General features: G+C 40.0%; 1 pseudogene across 1 annotated transcript; it reads right to left on the bottom strand.

Annotated features, from left to right (window-relative positions):
- Positions 1-268: 268 nt before the first annotated feature.
- On the bottom strand, positions 269-739 carry LOC128594572 (60S ribosomal protein L23a-like; annotated as a pseudogene). The gene has a single exon (XR_008382593.1). The product of XR_008382593.1 is annotated as a 60S ribosomal protein L23a-like (transcript).
- Positions 740-16,946: the final 16,207 nt, after the last annotated feature.

Here is a 16,946-nt window from a genome sequence, read left to right on the forward strand (position 1 = left end):
CTGCTGTTGCTTTAAAGAACAGACCTTTGCTTGGTTTCTACTTTATTATAAATGTTTTGTTTTGTCTTTTTTTTTTTTTACAGTGAAAAGTTATACCTTGTTTCCCCGAAAATAAGACATCCTCCGAAAATAAGACCTATTTACAAGAAAGATAAGATGTCCCCTGAAAATAAGACCTAGCGCATCTTTGGGAGCACACCTTAAAATAAGACACTGTCTTATTTTCAGGGAAACAGGGTATATTTAGAATTGGCCAGTTGGACTTGGTTTAGATGATCCCAATTTTGTTGGCAATATCCAAAGCATCATAATCAGGAGCCAGTCGAACATATGCCTTCTTCTCGCCATCAGGCCTGACCAGGGTGTTGACCTTGGCCACATCAATGTCGTAAAGCTTCTTCACAGCCTGTTTGATCTGGTGCTTGTTGGCTTTGACGTCCACAATGAACACAAGTGTGTTGTTGTCTTCTGTCTTGTTCACGGCAGACTCAGTGGTCAGGGGGAACTTGATGATGGCACAGTGGTCAAGCTTGTTTTTCCTGGGGGTGCTCTTCCGAGGATATCTGGGCTCCCTCCGTAGTCTCAGAGTCTTTGGCCGCCGGAAGGTGGGTGATGTACGGATCTTCTTATTTTGTGGCTGTGGAGGCCTTTTAGCACTGCCTTCTTGGCCTTCAATGCCTTTGCTTTGGCTTCGGCTTTGGGAGGGGCAGGAGCTTCCTTCTTTGCTTTCGGCGCCATCTTGTGAAAAAGCTTTATTGTAAATGTTAAACTCTAGCGTTCACATTACTCATGCATATAGAGTGGTGCACGGCATTTTAAATTTCAGTAAACTATATATAAAAGATAATAACATGCCCAGAACAGAAAGTTTAAGATATCAGTAGGGAGTAAATTATAAACAATTTCATCAATGGCCCTAATTCTTTTGTCCCAATGTGACTAAAGTGGGGAACAGAGCAATAGATAGTTAATTTTTTATGTGTGAAGTGTGGATTCAGTACTGAACCTCCAGAAAATGCCTTTGGTTTTCCTTTGTGTACACCCCATGTTTGTGCAGTAACGAGACATCACATAAGATGGCAGCAGGAGACTGCAAATGCTTCTCCCAGAGCGGCTGGTTCCAATGACTTGGCCTGTGGAATATAATAAACACAATTATGTAACAGCTCTTCTGGACTGCTAGATTTCCAGTATGTATTATTTTCATTGGCTACCTACTCCATTTTTTTAATGGAAAGGAGAAAGCTTCTAATTTTAATTTCACACACATTTTTTTAAGGGACTCAGACACAATGTTCAGCGTATGAAAAGTGAATTTCAGTTGACTTTTCTCGGCCTAACTCTCTAAAAACTAACATTTTGCTTATTATTCTGGAGCTGTGACTTCATGGACTAAACCAAGTTTTCCTAGAATATTTTGGAATCTTAAAATGATATCACCTTCTGTAAACTTCATATTAAAGGTTAACTATTTCATTGTTGTTTTTCCCACAGATTATTGGACTGGATTTATTTTAGATCTTAGAAAATTAATTTGGGATAAAGTATGTTTCCTAGGATGTAGTTAGATGTAAGATATTAAGAGTAAGCTTTATGTTCTTTGCTGCTTCCAAGAAGATGAACACGTTGTTTTGTGCCTCTCATCCTTAGAAGCCCAGAAATTAAGATGAACCATGAATCATGACTATTGATAACAAGAAAAATTAGAGGGAAAATTTCTAATATTAAATTTGCACTGATTTTTTGGTCCATAAGCATGAGGAGACCATCAGAATGTAGATAATTCTGCACATTTATTGGCTAAATCAAAAAAACATTGACTCTATTTATATAGAATCTATGTATAACTTTTTAAATTTTTAAACTTTTACTTTAGAGACAGGGCCTTTCTTGCTCTGTAATTTAGGCTCAAGCGAAGTGGCACAATCATATCAGTACAGTCTCAAATTCCTGGGCAAAAGGGACCTCCTGCCTCAGCCTCCTGAGTAGCTGGGACTTCAGGCACCACTCCCAGTTATTTTGTTTTTGTTTTTACGTTTTGTAGAGGTGGAGTTTTGCTATGTTGCCCAGACTGGTCTTGAACTCTTAGCCTCAGTCAAAGCCTCCCAAAGTGCTGTAATTACAGGTGTGAGCCACCAGGCTCAGCCAGAATCTATGTAGGATCTTTCTTTCTTTCTTTCTTTTTTAGAGAGACAGAGTCTTACTCTGTCGCCCTTGGTAGAGTGCCGTGGCATCACAGCTTACAGCAATCTCCAGCTCTTGGGCTTAGGCAATTCTCTTGCCTCAGCCTCCTGAGTGGCTAGGACTACAGGGCACCTGCCACAACCACCGGCTATTTTTTGTTGCAGTTTGGCCAGGGTCAGGTTCGAACCTGCCACCCTCGATATGTGGGGCTGGCACCCTACTCACTGAGCCACAGGTGCCACCCTATGTAGGATCTTGATATAGATTGTTAACTGGAGAATTGAGGTTCATTAACCAATGAGTAAATTATTATAGCAGAAACACTTCATAGTTGACAAATGTGATCTTGTTTAACTATTGCTCTTCTTATGTAATTTTAATTCTCCCATTATCAACTTTTCAGAATACTAAAGGGAATGAAATTTTTATAAGTATGTAAACATTGAGGATTAGGGAAATTTTTATTTTGTTCTCTTGGGATAAATTCTATACATTTGTGATAAGGTCTGAGGCATAGCTTTTTTTTTTTTTTAACAACATTATGCATTTTAAACCCAGTACAAGGTGTTTATACAAAATACAGTTAAGCAAATATGAAGTTATAGGCACATTACAAAGTTGTTATATAATTAATTCGAGACCTGCAAATTGATAGATTTAAAACATGTCAATCAACAAGTGTTTACAAGTCATAATTTAGGAGGAAATAGCAGGGTATGGTTGTCAAACATTTTTCAATTATAATACAGAGTTTACTTTTATTTTTCTCTAATGCACATTGTTTATTTCAGATGTATATATTCAGATTTTTGATCTTTCATGTTCTTAGTCACTTGATTTTTCTTCTTCTTCTTTTTTTTTTTTTGAGACAGAGTTTTACTCTGTTGCCCTGGGTAAAGTGCCAAGGTGTCATCATAGCTATCATAGCTCATAACAACGTCAAACTCTTGGGCTCAAGCCATCTTCCTGCCTCAGCCTCCTAAGTAGCTGGGACTACAAGGCACCTGCCACTATGTTTGGCTAGTTTTTCTATTTTTAGTAGATTCAGGATCTTGCTCTTGCTCAGGCTAGTCCTGAACTCCCGAGCTCAAGCAATTCACCTGCCTCTGCGCTCTACAAATTTCACTTGAGTTTTCTTTAAGATTTTCATAATGTTACAACACAAATTGATTTATAATTTAATAGTGTACATTAACTCTTTGTCATATTTTGATAAGGAGTTAGCAGTAGAATAATCTTGGCTGGGAGGCTTTGAAATATTTACCTTTTTTTTTGAGACAGAGTCTCACTTTGTCACCTTCGATAGAGTGCTGTGGCGTCACAGCTCATAGCAACCTCCAACTCTTGGGCTTAGGCAATTCTTTTGCCTCAGCCTCCCTGAGTAGCTGGGACTACAGGCGCCCACCACAACACCTGGCTATTTTTTGTTACAGTTTGGCCAGTTCTGGGTTCGAACTTGGCTATCCTCGGTATATGGGGCTGGCGCCCTATCCACTGAGCCACAGGCGCCACCCTGAAATATTTACCTTTTAAAGAAATTACATTCTCTCTACCTGTGATCCTATCTTCAGTTTTTATACTCAGACCCCTTTAAAAAAAAATTCAGCATACCTGTTACACAGACATGCCTATTGTACCCACGCAGCCTCAAGGAGCTTCCTCAATGAGCCACCATCTGTCTCTCTTAGCTGGGTGTATTTTCCTGGGCTGTCCTTTACTTCAGAGTCTTAACTGTTCCCACAAATGCTAAACTAATATCCTGTCATATAGATGGGTGTCTGTTTGGGTTCAGTATCTCAGTTAAGCTAGATGCTGAATACTGTGCGGACTCTAGACCAGTGCTTTTCAACCTTTTTAATCTCACAGCACATTTTAACCTATAGTTAAACTTCCTATAGTAAAAATGAGAATATACTTACTGTGCTTTGAACTTCTTTCAAAAATAATTTAATTAATGATCTTTAAAAACTTTGGCAGCACACCTAAGATCCTCTCATGGTACACCTGTGCACCATCCCATGCCAGCTGCAAATCGCTTGCCCTGGAATTTCTATTCAGCTCTGGCCAGGACCGGTGACCTTTTGGCACTAGTTGCATCAATAAACACTGGTTGATGCAGTAAGTGCGGCCTGGCTTGGTAGTGCCTGAATGCACAGGGGTTGTGTGTGTGCCTTTCCTTAAAGCTGTCCATCGTTGTCTTCAATTGAGACAATTTTCAAGGAATGACACAAAAACTCATCCTGAAACCCCTTCTCCCCAGGGCTGCAGAGTCATTGTTGTCATGGACCCCAGGCTCAGGTAGTGTGATTGGCCCCTTCAGTCCTGATGCCCTTTCTTGTTTATAAAGTTTGTCAAAACAAGAGCAGAAAACAAAGAAGCTCAGAGTCCTCCTGGAAACTTAGCCAAAATATAAAATCAAAGAATGGGACTCTATCTGTGGAGATTCAGGTTTTCTTTTTTCAAAGAAAGATTCTATGATGACAGGTAGGGAATAGTTTGCAATTAGTTCTGGTCTCATTCAAAGGAAAAAAAGATGAAGAAGACACCGTCGTGATACTCGGTTCCACCTCTGCTCCTCGGGCACTTCGATTTCTTCTGGCTTGACTCCTAAACGCCCTTATATTTGTTCACTAATTTCTGATTGTTTGTGTTTGATGGAGTCTCTCTCCTCGGCTCTCTGCCCTGCCTGGCCCAGCCCCTGCCTCTGCCTCCCAACCTGAACCTTCCTTAGCTTTCTAGCCGGGTTCTCTCAGACGGAACCAACTCCTCCCGTCACTCCTGGGTCCTGCCTTGCAGTGCATGTGTCTCTTTCTTCCCCTGCTTTCTTCTTCCCCCTTCTCTCCTTGCCTTTCTTCTTTGTCAGCTAAAGTAAAAATTTCTCAAGGGTAGGGTCCTATAAAAATAATTAACAAATGTTTATTGAGTTCTATGAATTCTAGTCAAGGGTTGACACTTTTATTTCCTGTTTTATCTAACAACTCTAATCCATTTCTTTTTCTTTTTTGCTCTATTAAGATATTATTGTCAACTCTAAAATTAATAAATGAAGTTGTTTCATTATTTTTATACTTTATGCCTAGACGGCAACTGCATGGAAATTGCCTTCTCTATACTTACTTTACAGGCCTTTAAGGATATGTGGATTACGGGGGATAAGTCCTAGAGCCCCAAGCAGCATGTGGCACAGACGCTAGCATTCATGTCTGTTTTTAATAATCAGAAGGCTCCTAAATGTTGGAGTTCTGTGCTTAAATATGTGAACGTAAGGTAAGAAGATAAGAAGGGAATATGCACTCACGAGTCCTTACGTGATACTGTTTAACGCGTTTGTTGTCAGAGATCATTTGTACTATCTAAGAAGTAAAGTCTGAGCTACCTGATGGTCTGTGGCATAATCGGATTGAGATGGTTGTAATTAGAGAGATTGTAAACCTTCCACTTGCATGACAGGCAAAGAGGTCTCTTATAGGACTATAATAAATAATTTCAGTTAGAGAGTCATCTGTAATCTTTTCCCAGAAATTCCATGATTTTGCTGACCTCTTGCTGTGTGCTCTTGGCCTGACACACCCAAGCGATGCTACTTAATCATGGGAGTCGCTGTTGACACTGGCGCCCACACTCCATAACACGCACACAGACACCCCTCCCGTCATTTTAACAACCCACCATCAGGAGGGTAGAAAATGAGCGCGTTGTCTGACTGTGGGGATGAAGTTGCTCTGACTCATTCACAATCCCTTCCCCAGGCTTCCAAATGACAGTGACACATTTTTCTTCCCTATTTGAAAGAAGTTCTTAACTTCATGTTGCTATTCCTTAAATATCTTGAGCAGAATCCTACTTCCCAGCTATAGAATGTCTCTTTCCTCTGCCAGGACAACTCTTATCCCACACAGGGAGCCGCACAGCTCACTTCCATGCTTCACCGAGACCTCTGTCACCTTGTTAGAGAACCTTCCCCGAACATCTTACATAACATAGAACACCCAGAACTCTCCTACCCTTTCTAGCACCATTGCTACCTGACCGAGTTACTGTCTGATTCTTGTCTAGAAGGATAGAATGGAAGCACCATGGGAGAAAGGCCTTTTTGCATTGTTCATTTATCCGTCTCCAGCATTTCCCTCTGTATTTGGTAGAGAATAGCATCAAATAAATTATTTGTTGAATGAACATACAAAACTAGCAGGAGAGCCCAAGTGCTGCTTTGTACATTATTCCAGACCTGGACTCCTATGTGACTCCAAGGTCGCTTCTGACCTGCCATCCCTGCCTCTAGTCTTTGCCTGCATTATTGTGAGTTTTTCTTTCACAAATCCAACTGTGTCCCTCTCCTGAGCAGCTTTCTGTCCTCGCCATCCATGTCTTTGGTACCAAATCCAGGTCCCACAGCCTGACTCACATGGTCTCCTGGGATTTGGCCACAGCCTTTCCATTCTCATCTTTCCCAGTCACCCCTCTGGGGATCTACTTGTACGCCCTGCACGGCTGTGGTGTTTCGAGCCTCTGACTTTGCCCCTTCTGCCTGCTTAGCATTTCTTCTTATCCCCTCTACCCACACAAGATTTCCCCCATAACTCCTCACTCTGATTCCGTGTAGACATCATAGCCTCTGAACAGCCCCCACTCAGCCTCCTAGTCTCCACCTGTCATGCTCAGAATGCCATTTGTGGGCTTCCTCACGAGCACTTGTCTCACTGAGTCACAGTGATTTGCATTCACAGTCATCACTGGACCCCGCCATCTGAGAGACACACATCCTGTCCACTGTAATCATCTGTCGTCGCAGCTGACCTGTCCCTGGGAAGGTGGATGGCTCCTGTGTGTCCCCCATGATTCATTTTTGGTGCTTAGAGAATACGAACCAATTTAAACATTAACATGAGAAACATTTGATAAGGTCACTCTGTTAGGAATCCGAGGCAGGGCATGGTATTTTCTCAGCCATATGTAAATGATATCTAATTTATTTTAAACACTTTATTTTGGCTTTTTTCTTGTAATCTTGAAAAGGAAGTAGTGAATTGATATATAAAATTATAAAAATAGTTTCTTTTTGCCTTAAGTTAAACACAGTAAGAATTTTCTATTGATAAACCATGACCACTTTTAAGTCCTTAAGTAACATAAATGTGGCATAGGGTTTTCTAGAACAATGTGCCTCAAACTTTGTTATTTTTTACATGTCAGTAAAAAAATGAGCATATATCCCACGTATGTACATTAACTTCTTTAAATAGTAACATTTAATTTAATTTAATTTAGTGATATTTATATGGAGCTTACTCTATTCAAGGCACTGTTGTAAGAACTTTACAAACTTGTGAAATAGGCACTGTTCTGCCATTTCACATGTAAATAAACCGAGTCATAGATTAAATAAATTGCCCAGGGTAGACAGCTGTAAGTGGTAGAGCTCGGTAATCTGGCCTGATGTTCGTGCCATCGGTCAGTCCACGAGGCTGCCTCTAGAATAAACAAAAAATAACTGTAAGGAATAATTAAAATGTATTCTGAATATTTTAAAACACACACAAAGTAAAAATTAAAAAGAATAAGGCAAAGGGTAATCAGTGTTTTAAAATATCAGGCTAATTTGTAAGGGCATCACATAATCAGTGACTGAATATGAAGGGGAAGAATATATAAGTCTGTACTTCAAATTGCTATCTTGAACGTTTGAAATCTTTTTACCAACTTCTCGCCTCATCTAATTCAATCGTCTTTTTTGGAAATGTTACGGCGTAGCTGCTGAAGAACTTGCACCAGAGTAGGACTTGCCGTGTTGCCATTTCTGGTTCAATTACAGGTGAGCATTATCCTCAGCATGTGTATCTTCAGAGGAATATTGTGAAGCAGTTTGTCTTTTTTGTGAAGTTTATTTTGGATAAAACTTGACAGTGTAGTCTGCAAATCCTCCTAACTGATCTCTTATAACTTGCTGTAGATTGTCACCGGCTGACATCAGAGAATGCGTTCTCTAGGGCACCACTATCCACTCCTCTGTGGCTGGAATGTCCACGCTCCCTTCGTGTTTACTGTATGAGACGTGCAGCAGCTGAGGCACACAGAGCAGGGATGCCTGTGACAACCCACACGTGAAACACAGACTCATGTTACTTTTAGGGAAAAAAATAGAAATAGAAATTTTCTTTACTTGCCCAGAGGATTGTCTCGTGCTCCTCCTGGGGATGTGTACATCCTTCTTTGGGTTATAGAACCCTTGAAAGGCATTTCAAGGAGTCACCTGAATGTGAGCATGCAAATATGAAAATGTGACTATGGGTCAGAGAGGCACAGGAGGCTTGTAAGGACAAACTCAGTAGAGTTCCAGCAGAAATTTTGTCTACACGTAAAGATAAAGCATTGTTAATACATTTAAAAAGTTAGAACTGTTTAAGTTGCAGTAGCTTTTTCTGTTAAAAAAAAAAATTTTTTTTTTGTCAGCCAGTTGTTTCATGATTATATGAAATCCTTAATCACACCTTTGGTTTGAGGGCTTTAGGCAAACTGTGAAGTTAATAAAGTGGGACACACCCCATTGCTTCTCTCTTTACACTATTGGGCCAAGATCTGTTGCTTGATTCCATGAATTAATGAGCCATGAAATATTATTCTTCTGCTAATTTAACTCAGGGAGGCCATTGGGGATTTGTTTGAAAAGTTGAGAGAGGGATGAGTGCTTGGATTATAAATTAGCTCACTGAGGGAGGGATACCCGTGATTTTTCTATGTATACACACACAAAACAACTAACCAACCAGTCAAGAAAGTTGTATGTCAAAAATCTGTTTCATATTTAAACATATAATTTTAAGATATATGTTATTTAGTCAGAATTTCGACATTTAAACTAAAGACCATGTTTTATAAAGTATTAAAGTGCCAATTCCCCTGAAACTTGCATGATTTTTATAGTGTTTCCTTTTCTAACCAATCTGAGTCAGAAAATCTCACTGACAATTTCTTGGTGTTTTTCACATTCCTGGCTGGACTTTACTTTACCTTACTTATAGTTCAGGAAATTTAGCTCAGAGAAATGAGTAGGTCTGTTGTTACCCAAATATAAACAAGTTTGTATATATGTTTGGATAAATCAACAATGAAAATATCACAAGACAGCTTAAAACTATCTTTTGTGTGCTTAGATTTAAATATAAGTAGGTAAATAATAATTTAAGACAAACATTATCTTAAATCTGAAGTGTTATTACATCCTCAATAATGCAAAGGTATTTTTTGATAGATGTTGATCGGTACAGAATGAGTGGCATAACTGAATAAATTAAATTCATAAATCATACTGTATTTGTAAAATGTATTCAATCTCCATTTTTACTTATTTTTCCATTTTCTCTAACTCGAAATGTTCAATTCAAGCAGAGATAATGGCACAAGTATTCCTTGAATATGGAGGGTTTTAAGACTGTTTTATTATATTTATTCTTATCTGTGTTTTAACGTAATTCATACATGTGAAAAAATAGCATAATAATAAAAATCTGCTGTCCTCTGCCTTGACCCTCCAAATTCCCAGTCCCTTTTCCCAGAAACAAACATTTTAATTTCTTTCAGTTGTTTCAGCTGGTATTTTCCTCCATATTATCTGTTGATTTCTTATAGGGCAAGGCTTTCCTGCCATCTTAAATTCTTTTCCCAACTTTACTTTCTTGTCCTTCTGATATAATAACATAATAATTTAAAGGATAAATCACTTTCAGTTTTTGCTTTATGGACTGTAAAAATATTATATACTACAAAGATCCCAGTAATGCATTTTTTGTGTTGCTTCAATTGCTGGGGGGCAGGGGGTGGTCATCCTCATAAAATATTCTCCCAGGCAAATTTCTTCAAGTGTTTCTACTGCACTCTGCCCAACAATCTTTATAGTTTCATGTCTTAAGTTGAAATCTTTTATCAAGTGAGAGTCAATTTTTGTTAATGGTGAAAGGTGTGAATCCAGTTTCAGTCTTCTACAAGTGGCAGCAGCATTTGTTAAATAGGGAATTTCCCCCCAGTTTATATTTTTGATGGGCTTATCAAAGATCAAATGATCGTAAGTGTCTGGGTTCATCGCTTGATTCTCAATTCTGTTCCATACATCTTCCTCTCTATTTTTGTGCCAATACCATGCTGTTTTGATCACTCTAGATTTATAGTATAGTTTGAAGTCTGGTATGTGATTCCTCCTGATTTGTTTTATTTCTGAGTAATGTCTTGGCTATTTGAAGTTTTTTTTCTGGTTCCATATAAAATGAAATACTATTTTCCCCAGATTTTTAAAGTATGAGGGTGGTACTTTGATAGGGATTGCATTAAATTTGTAAATTGCTTTGGGTAATATGGACATTTTAACAATGTTGATTTTTCATAGACATGAGCATGGTATGTTTTTTCCATTTGTTAATATCTTCATTTATTTCTTTTCTCAGAGTTTCATAATTCTCTTTATAGAGATCTTTCACATCCTTTGTTAGGTAAATTCCCAAATATTTCATCTTCTTTGGCACAACAGTAAAGGGAATGGAGTCCTTGACTATTTTTTTGGCTTGACTATTATTGGTATATATAAAAAGTACTGATTTTTGAGTATTGATTTTGTATCCTGAGATGCTACTGTATTCCTTAATCACTTCTAAGAGTTTTGTGGTTGAGTCCCTGGGGTTTTGCAGGTATAAAATCATATCATCTGCAAAGAGTGAAAGTTTGATCTCCGCTGACCCTATTTGTATACCCTCGATTGCCATCTCTTGTCTGATTGCGATGGCTAAGACTTCCATTGCAATGTTAAAAAGCAGTAGAGACAATGGGCAACCTTGCCTCGTTCCTGATCTGATTGGAAATATTTTCAATTTTACTCCATTCAATATGATATTGGCCGGGAGTTTGCTGTAGATGGCCTCTATCAGTTTAAGAAAAGTCCCTTCTATATCTATTTTCTTAAGTGTTCTGATCATGGAAGGATGCTGGATATTGTCAAAAGCTTTTTCTGAGAATCATATGGTCTTTGTTTTTTAGTTTATTTATGCGACGTATTATATTTATAGATTTATGTATATTGAACCAACCTTGAGACCCTGGGATAAAACCCACTTGGTCATGGTGAATAATTCATTTGATGTTACTGGATTCTGCTTGCTAGGATCTTATTGAATATTTTTGCATCTATGTTTATTAAAGATATTGGTCTATAGTTTTCTTTTCTTGTTGAGTCTTTTCCTGGTTTGGGGATCAGGGTGATATTTGCTTCATAGAATGTGTTGGGAAGTATTCCTTCTTTTTCCGTGTTTTGGAAAGGTTAAGTAATATAGGTACTAGTTCTTCTTTAAAGGCTTGGTAGAATTCTGATATGAAGCCATCTGGTCCCAGACTCTTCTTTTTTGGGAGGTTTTGTATAGTTGATTCTATTTCAGTACTTGATATAGGTCTGTTCAGCATTTCCAATTTCTTTCCTAGTCTAGGAAGTTGGCATGCTTCCAAGTATTGGTCAATTTCTTCCAGATTTTCCTATTTCTGAGAATAAAGTTTTTTGTAGTATTCATTAAGCATTTTTTAAATTTCTGAGGCATCTGTTGTTATTTCACCTTTGTCATTTCTGATTGATGATATTATGAACTTTAATTTTCTATTTTTGGTTAGGTTGGGCAAAGGTATATCAATTTTGTTGAATTTTTCAAAAAACCAACTTTTTGATTCATTGATCTTTTGAATAATTCTTTTGTTTTCCATTTCATTTAATTCTGCTCTACTTTTAATTATTTTTCTTCTGCTGGTTTGGGTTTTCCTTTTCTACTTGCTTAAGATGTCCCATTAAGTTATTGACTTCCTCTCTTTCTGTTCTCTTGAGGAAGGCTTGCAAAGCTATAAATTTCCTTCTAAGGACTGCCTTTGCAGTATCCCACAGGTTCTGATAATTTGTGTCTTCATTATTGTTTTGTTCCAAAAATTGGGCAATTTCCTTCTTAATCTCATTTATGACCCAGCTGTCATTCAGCATAAGGTTATTTGGTTTCCATGTCTTTGTATGAGTATACAGATACCTGTTATTGGTGAGTTCAACTTTTATTGTGTGATGATCCAAGAAAATAGAAGGAATAATTTCTATACTTTTAAATTTGCTGAAGTTAGACTTGTGACCTAAGATGTTATTAATTTTGGAGGATGTTCCATGGGCTGATGAGAAGAATGTGTATTTAGTTTTGTTAGGATGAAATGTTCTGTAGATGTCTATTAAATTCAATTGCTGTATAGTGAAATTTAAGTCCAAAATTTCTTTGCTTAGTTTCTTATTGGAGGATTTATCCAACTCTGCCAAAAGGGTGTTAAAATCTCCAACTATTATGGTGCTGGAAGATATTAAATTGCTCATGTCTGTTAGGATCTCCCTTATAAATTGAGGAGCATTCTGGTTGGGTGCATAAATGTTAATAATTGACATCTCATCATGTTGAGTGTTTCCCTTAACAAATATGAAGTGACCATCCTTATCTTTCCTTACTTTTGTTGGTTTAAAGCAGGGGTCCTCAAACTTTTTAAACAGGGGACCAGTTCACTGTCCCTCAAACTGTTGGAGGGCTGGACTATAGTTTAAAAAAAAAACTATGAACAAATTCCTATTCATACTGCACATATCTTATTTTGAAGTAAAAAAACAAAACAGGAACAAATACAATCACAACGCCTCATGTGGCCCACAGGCTGTAGTTTGAGGACCCCTGGTTTAAAGCCTAGTGTATCTGCAAATAAAATGCCACCCCTGCTTTTATCTGATTTCCATTTGCCTGGATTACAGATGCCCATCCCTTCACCCTGAGGCTATATTTATCTCTTAAGATAAGATGAGATTCTTGTATGCAGCAGATATCTGGCCTGAGTTTTTGTATCCAGTCAGCCAACCTGTGCCTCTTTAGAAGACAGTTTAAACTGTTCACATTAATTGAGAGTATTGATAAGCCTGGTAGTATATTGGGTGTCAAGATTTTTGAAAGTCCAGTGGACATTTTGAATCTTTTCACCACTGTGGAAATTGGGTTTTGGTCAAGAATTTCAGAGTGAGTTTACTTTGGTGGTAGAACATTGTACTGGTCATTATGGAGGATGGGTCTGAGAATATCCTGAAGAGCTGATTTGGTTATGGCAAATTTCTTCAATGACGTGTATATCATTAAAGTATTTAACTTCTCCATCATAAATGAAGCTCATTTTAGCTGGATACAGGATCCTGGGCTGAAAGTTGTTTTTGTTTAGGAGGTTGAAGGTTGATGACCATCCTCTTCTGGCTTGAAAACTTTCAGCAGAGAGATCTGTAGTCATTCTAATATTGTTCCCCTTGTAGGTTATGATTTTCTTATGTCTGGCTGCTTGCAGGATTTTCTCCTTCATATTAACTTTGGTGAAGTTAATTACATTGTGTCTAGAAGCTGCTTTATTTGGGTTGAGTCATGCTGGGGTTCTGAAATAGTCTGCTATCTGAAGTTCAGTAATCTCTTGCCATGCTTGGGAAATTTTTCTCAAATATTTCTTGGAGTAGAGTATCTGTGCCTTTTAGACCATCCTCTTCTCTTTCAGGGATTTCTATGAGGCAAATTTTTGCTCTTTTGAAGTTGGTCCCACAATTCTCTCAGGGAATGATCCATTTTTGCTCTCCATTTCTCTTTGTCAAAAGCTTTGTCTTAATGTCAGAAATTCTTTCTTATGCCTGCTCCATTCTGTTACTGAGGGATTCTACTGTATTTCTCACATCTTTGAGGGCTGCAAGTTCTTGTCTCAATGTGTCAAAATCTTTGGTGATTTTATCTTTGAATTCATTGAATTCTTGAGACAACTTTTAAATTTCTCTTTCAATTTCTAATTCCATCTTTACCTCCATTCTGTTAATCTTATTTGCAATCCAAATTCTGAATTTGATTTCTGACATCTCAGCCATTTGTTTATGAATGGGATCTTCTGTTGTGTCTCCTTTGTCATTCCTTGGGGGAGTTTATCCACTCTGATTATTCATGTTGCCACAGTTTTTCCACTGATTCTGCCCCATGATTATTTTTCACTGTTTGGCTAGAGAAGCTGGCAAGGTGAAATTGAATTGGGGGCTCCTGGGGTTGTAATTAACCAGCCCTTTACCAAAGAACTGGAATTGGTGATTTTGGCTTTTCCCTTATAGCTTTACAAAGGTCCCATTCAGAACTACAGCCTGTAACTCTGGGGACCTGCTTGGTGTGGTAGAGCTAGATGGCTCTGACCAGTATTCAGCTAGTCTCTGTCCAATCTTAGTGAATCAGTGGCTTTGGGCTGAAATCTCAGCTGTGGAGATATATAAGCAACTAAGACACTCCACCCTCCCCACAGGCAACAACTGGAAGGGGAAAATCCCTCACTCCCACAATACAACCAGGGTACAACCTTGGTGGATCTCTGGGTGATCGGCTCAGGTCAAGAGTTCCAAACCAATTGTCCTGGTTGACACACACACCAATCAGGTGGGAGAGTTCAAAAGGTCTTCAGCATCTAGGCAGCAGGGGTCTACTGGCAGCTCAATTTGTCCCCAGTGGGAGGGACCCTGAAACTGCCACCATTGTCAGGGGTGGTGCCGCAGGTCTGGAGTACTGCTGTGTGCAGGTCACAGGAGCCAGTGGGGAGCTGGAGGGTGTTGCCACCAGCTATAACGGTCGCAGGAGCTGGGCAAGAAATGGGAGGGCAGAGCTGCTGACCCTCTGCTTCTTGCCGCAGGAGGTGTTAGGAAGCAGAGGGTGGAGTTGCTGGCCTCTGGGGCCTCAGGGGTTGCAGGAGCCAGGCGGGAGTTGTCAGGCCAGGGGCCACGGGTCACAGGGGCTGGAAGGGAGTCGCTGGCTGCTGGCTGTAGGTTGCAGGAGCTGGGCAGGAGTTGCTGGCCATGGGCTGCCAGTTGCAGGGGCTGGGCCGAGTCCCCAGCTGTGGGCCCCTCAGGTCACAGGAGCCGGAGGGTGGAGTCCCTTAGTGTGGGCTGAAGGTTGCAGGAGCTGGGTGGGGAGCCAAGCTGCCCACTGCGGGCTGCTGAGCCAGGGAGCTGGTGGGCTGCAGTCCCTGGTGGTTGGTAGCATGGTCCTGAGCTATGCTCTTTACAACACAGGGGCAAGTATCTCTCCCTTTGTGACTCCCCACCTCTATTAAAGTTATAGTTTCAGTGCAACTGTCCCACAGCTCCTGAGGTGCCCTGCTCTAGCACAAATCTGCCAAACGCTCTGGATTTTGCAGGGGGTACTCTTCCAGACCACCAGGAGAAGGGGGAGGGGTGAATTGGGAGTTCAGGAAGGTAGGGAGAATTAGATCACCTTTTTGCCCAGGCAAGAGACTGCCTGGGCTTGCAGCAGTAGCTCTCCATGGAGGGACTCCAAGCCCTCAGTGTTCTCTCCCCTTTGGTGAAACTAAAGGTCCTTTGTTCTCTACTCGCCTCAAGCCGCTGTCCTCTGGATATTATATTCTAAGTTAAAATAATTTTACCATAACATTTTGCTTTCATGGCACTCTGAATTCTTTGTATGCTGTGGGTGCCAAATAAATGTATACACATTTATAAGAGATGTTATCCATATATGACTTTTCAAAGTTGAATTGAGTTACAGTAGCAATGTATAGTCTGACATTCACTCAAAAGATGTTAGTCAGGCTCAGCACTCATACATAGTGGTTACCGTGCCAGCCACATACACCAAGGGTGCTGGGTTTGAATTCGGCCTGGGCCACCTAAACAACTGCAACAAAAAAAATAGCCAGGTGTTGTTGGTAGGTGCCTGTAGTCTCAGATACTTGGGAGGCTGAGACAGGAGAATTGCTTAAGTCCAAGAGTTTCAGGTTGCTGTGAGCTGTGACACCATGGTACTCTACCCAGGGCAGTATAGTGAGACTCTGTCTCAAAAAAAAGAAAAAGAAAAAGATGGTGTTAGTCAAATGAATGCTGATGACACCGCCCAACAGGCAGGACAGTATGATGGAGCACAGGTTGTTGTTTGAGGAGCAAGACTGTTGTGAAGTGGTTTCTGAAATTCGTGAACGTTGTGGAAGTACAACTTCAATGGAGGCGTGAGTGGGTGTGCAACAGAGCCTCCAACACATCTGACACCTGCCCGCAGTCCTGGTGAGTGTGAGGCGTGGGGCTGTGTGTGCCGTGTGCAGGGGAGGCCCTGGGAGGCCTGGTGCAGCAGCTCGTCCCACGGCTCCTGCTGCGCTGCTGGGCTGGTGCACAGGCGTGCTGCAGAGTCTAACAGTGTGCGTGGGAGACGGGAGTCGGGAAGACAAGCATGGGACTCCTTCTTAAAACAGCAAATGGAAAGTTTTCCCAGTAATCTTGGGATGAAATAATATGCACAGTCATGTGAGAGCTGACCTCCGGAGAGTTTCCCGGGACAAGGGGCAGGAGGAAGAGGTACAGGTGCATTTCCCCCACGTTCTCCAGACTTACTCCCTGACTTCTACCTATGGGGACCTTAAAGGATGTGGTATGTTGTAGGAAACCTGCTATACTGGCGGTACATTGGGAAGAAATTGAAATGGCACATTCAGCGGTATACCTAGACACCTTGGTCAACGTTGCTCGAGCAGTAATTTGCCCTAATCAGAAGCTGAACTGATGGTAACCACTTTCAGTACCTCTTGTGATTGCAGAAGTCAAATATGACTTGTACTCATCTTTTTGTTATCAGTATATATTATTATTTTAACAGTTTTTTTTTCTTTCTTAGAATGTCTATAGTTTTTGGCACCCTCTATATAACCTGATTTCTACT

This window comes from Nycticebus coucang, chromosome 9 (assembly GCF_027406575.1).
Source record: "Nycticebus coucang isolate mNycCou1 chromosome 9, mNycCou1.pri, whole genome shotgun sequence".
In the NCBI taxonomy this organism is placed as follows: Eukaryota; Metazoa; Chordata; class Mammalia; order Primates; family Lorisidae; genus Nycticebus; species Nycticebus coucang.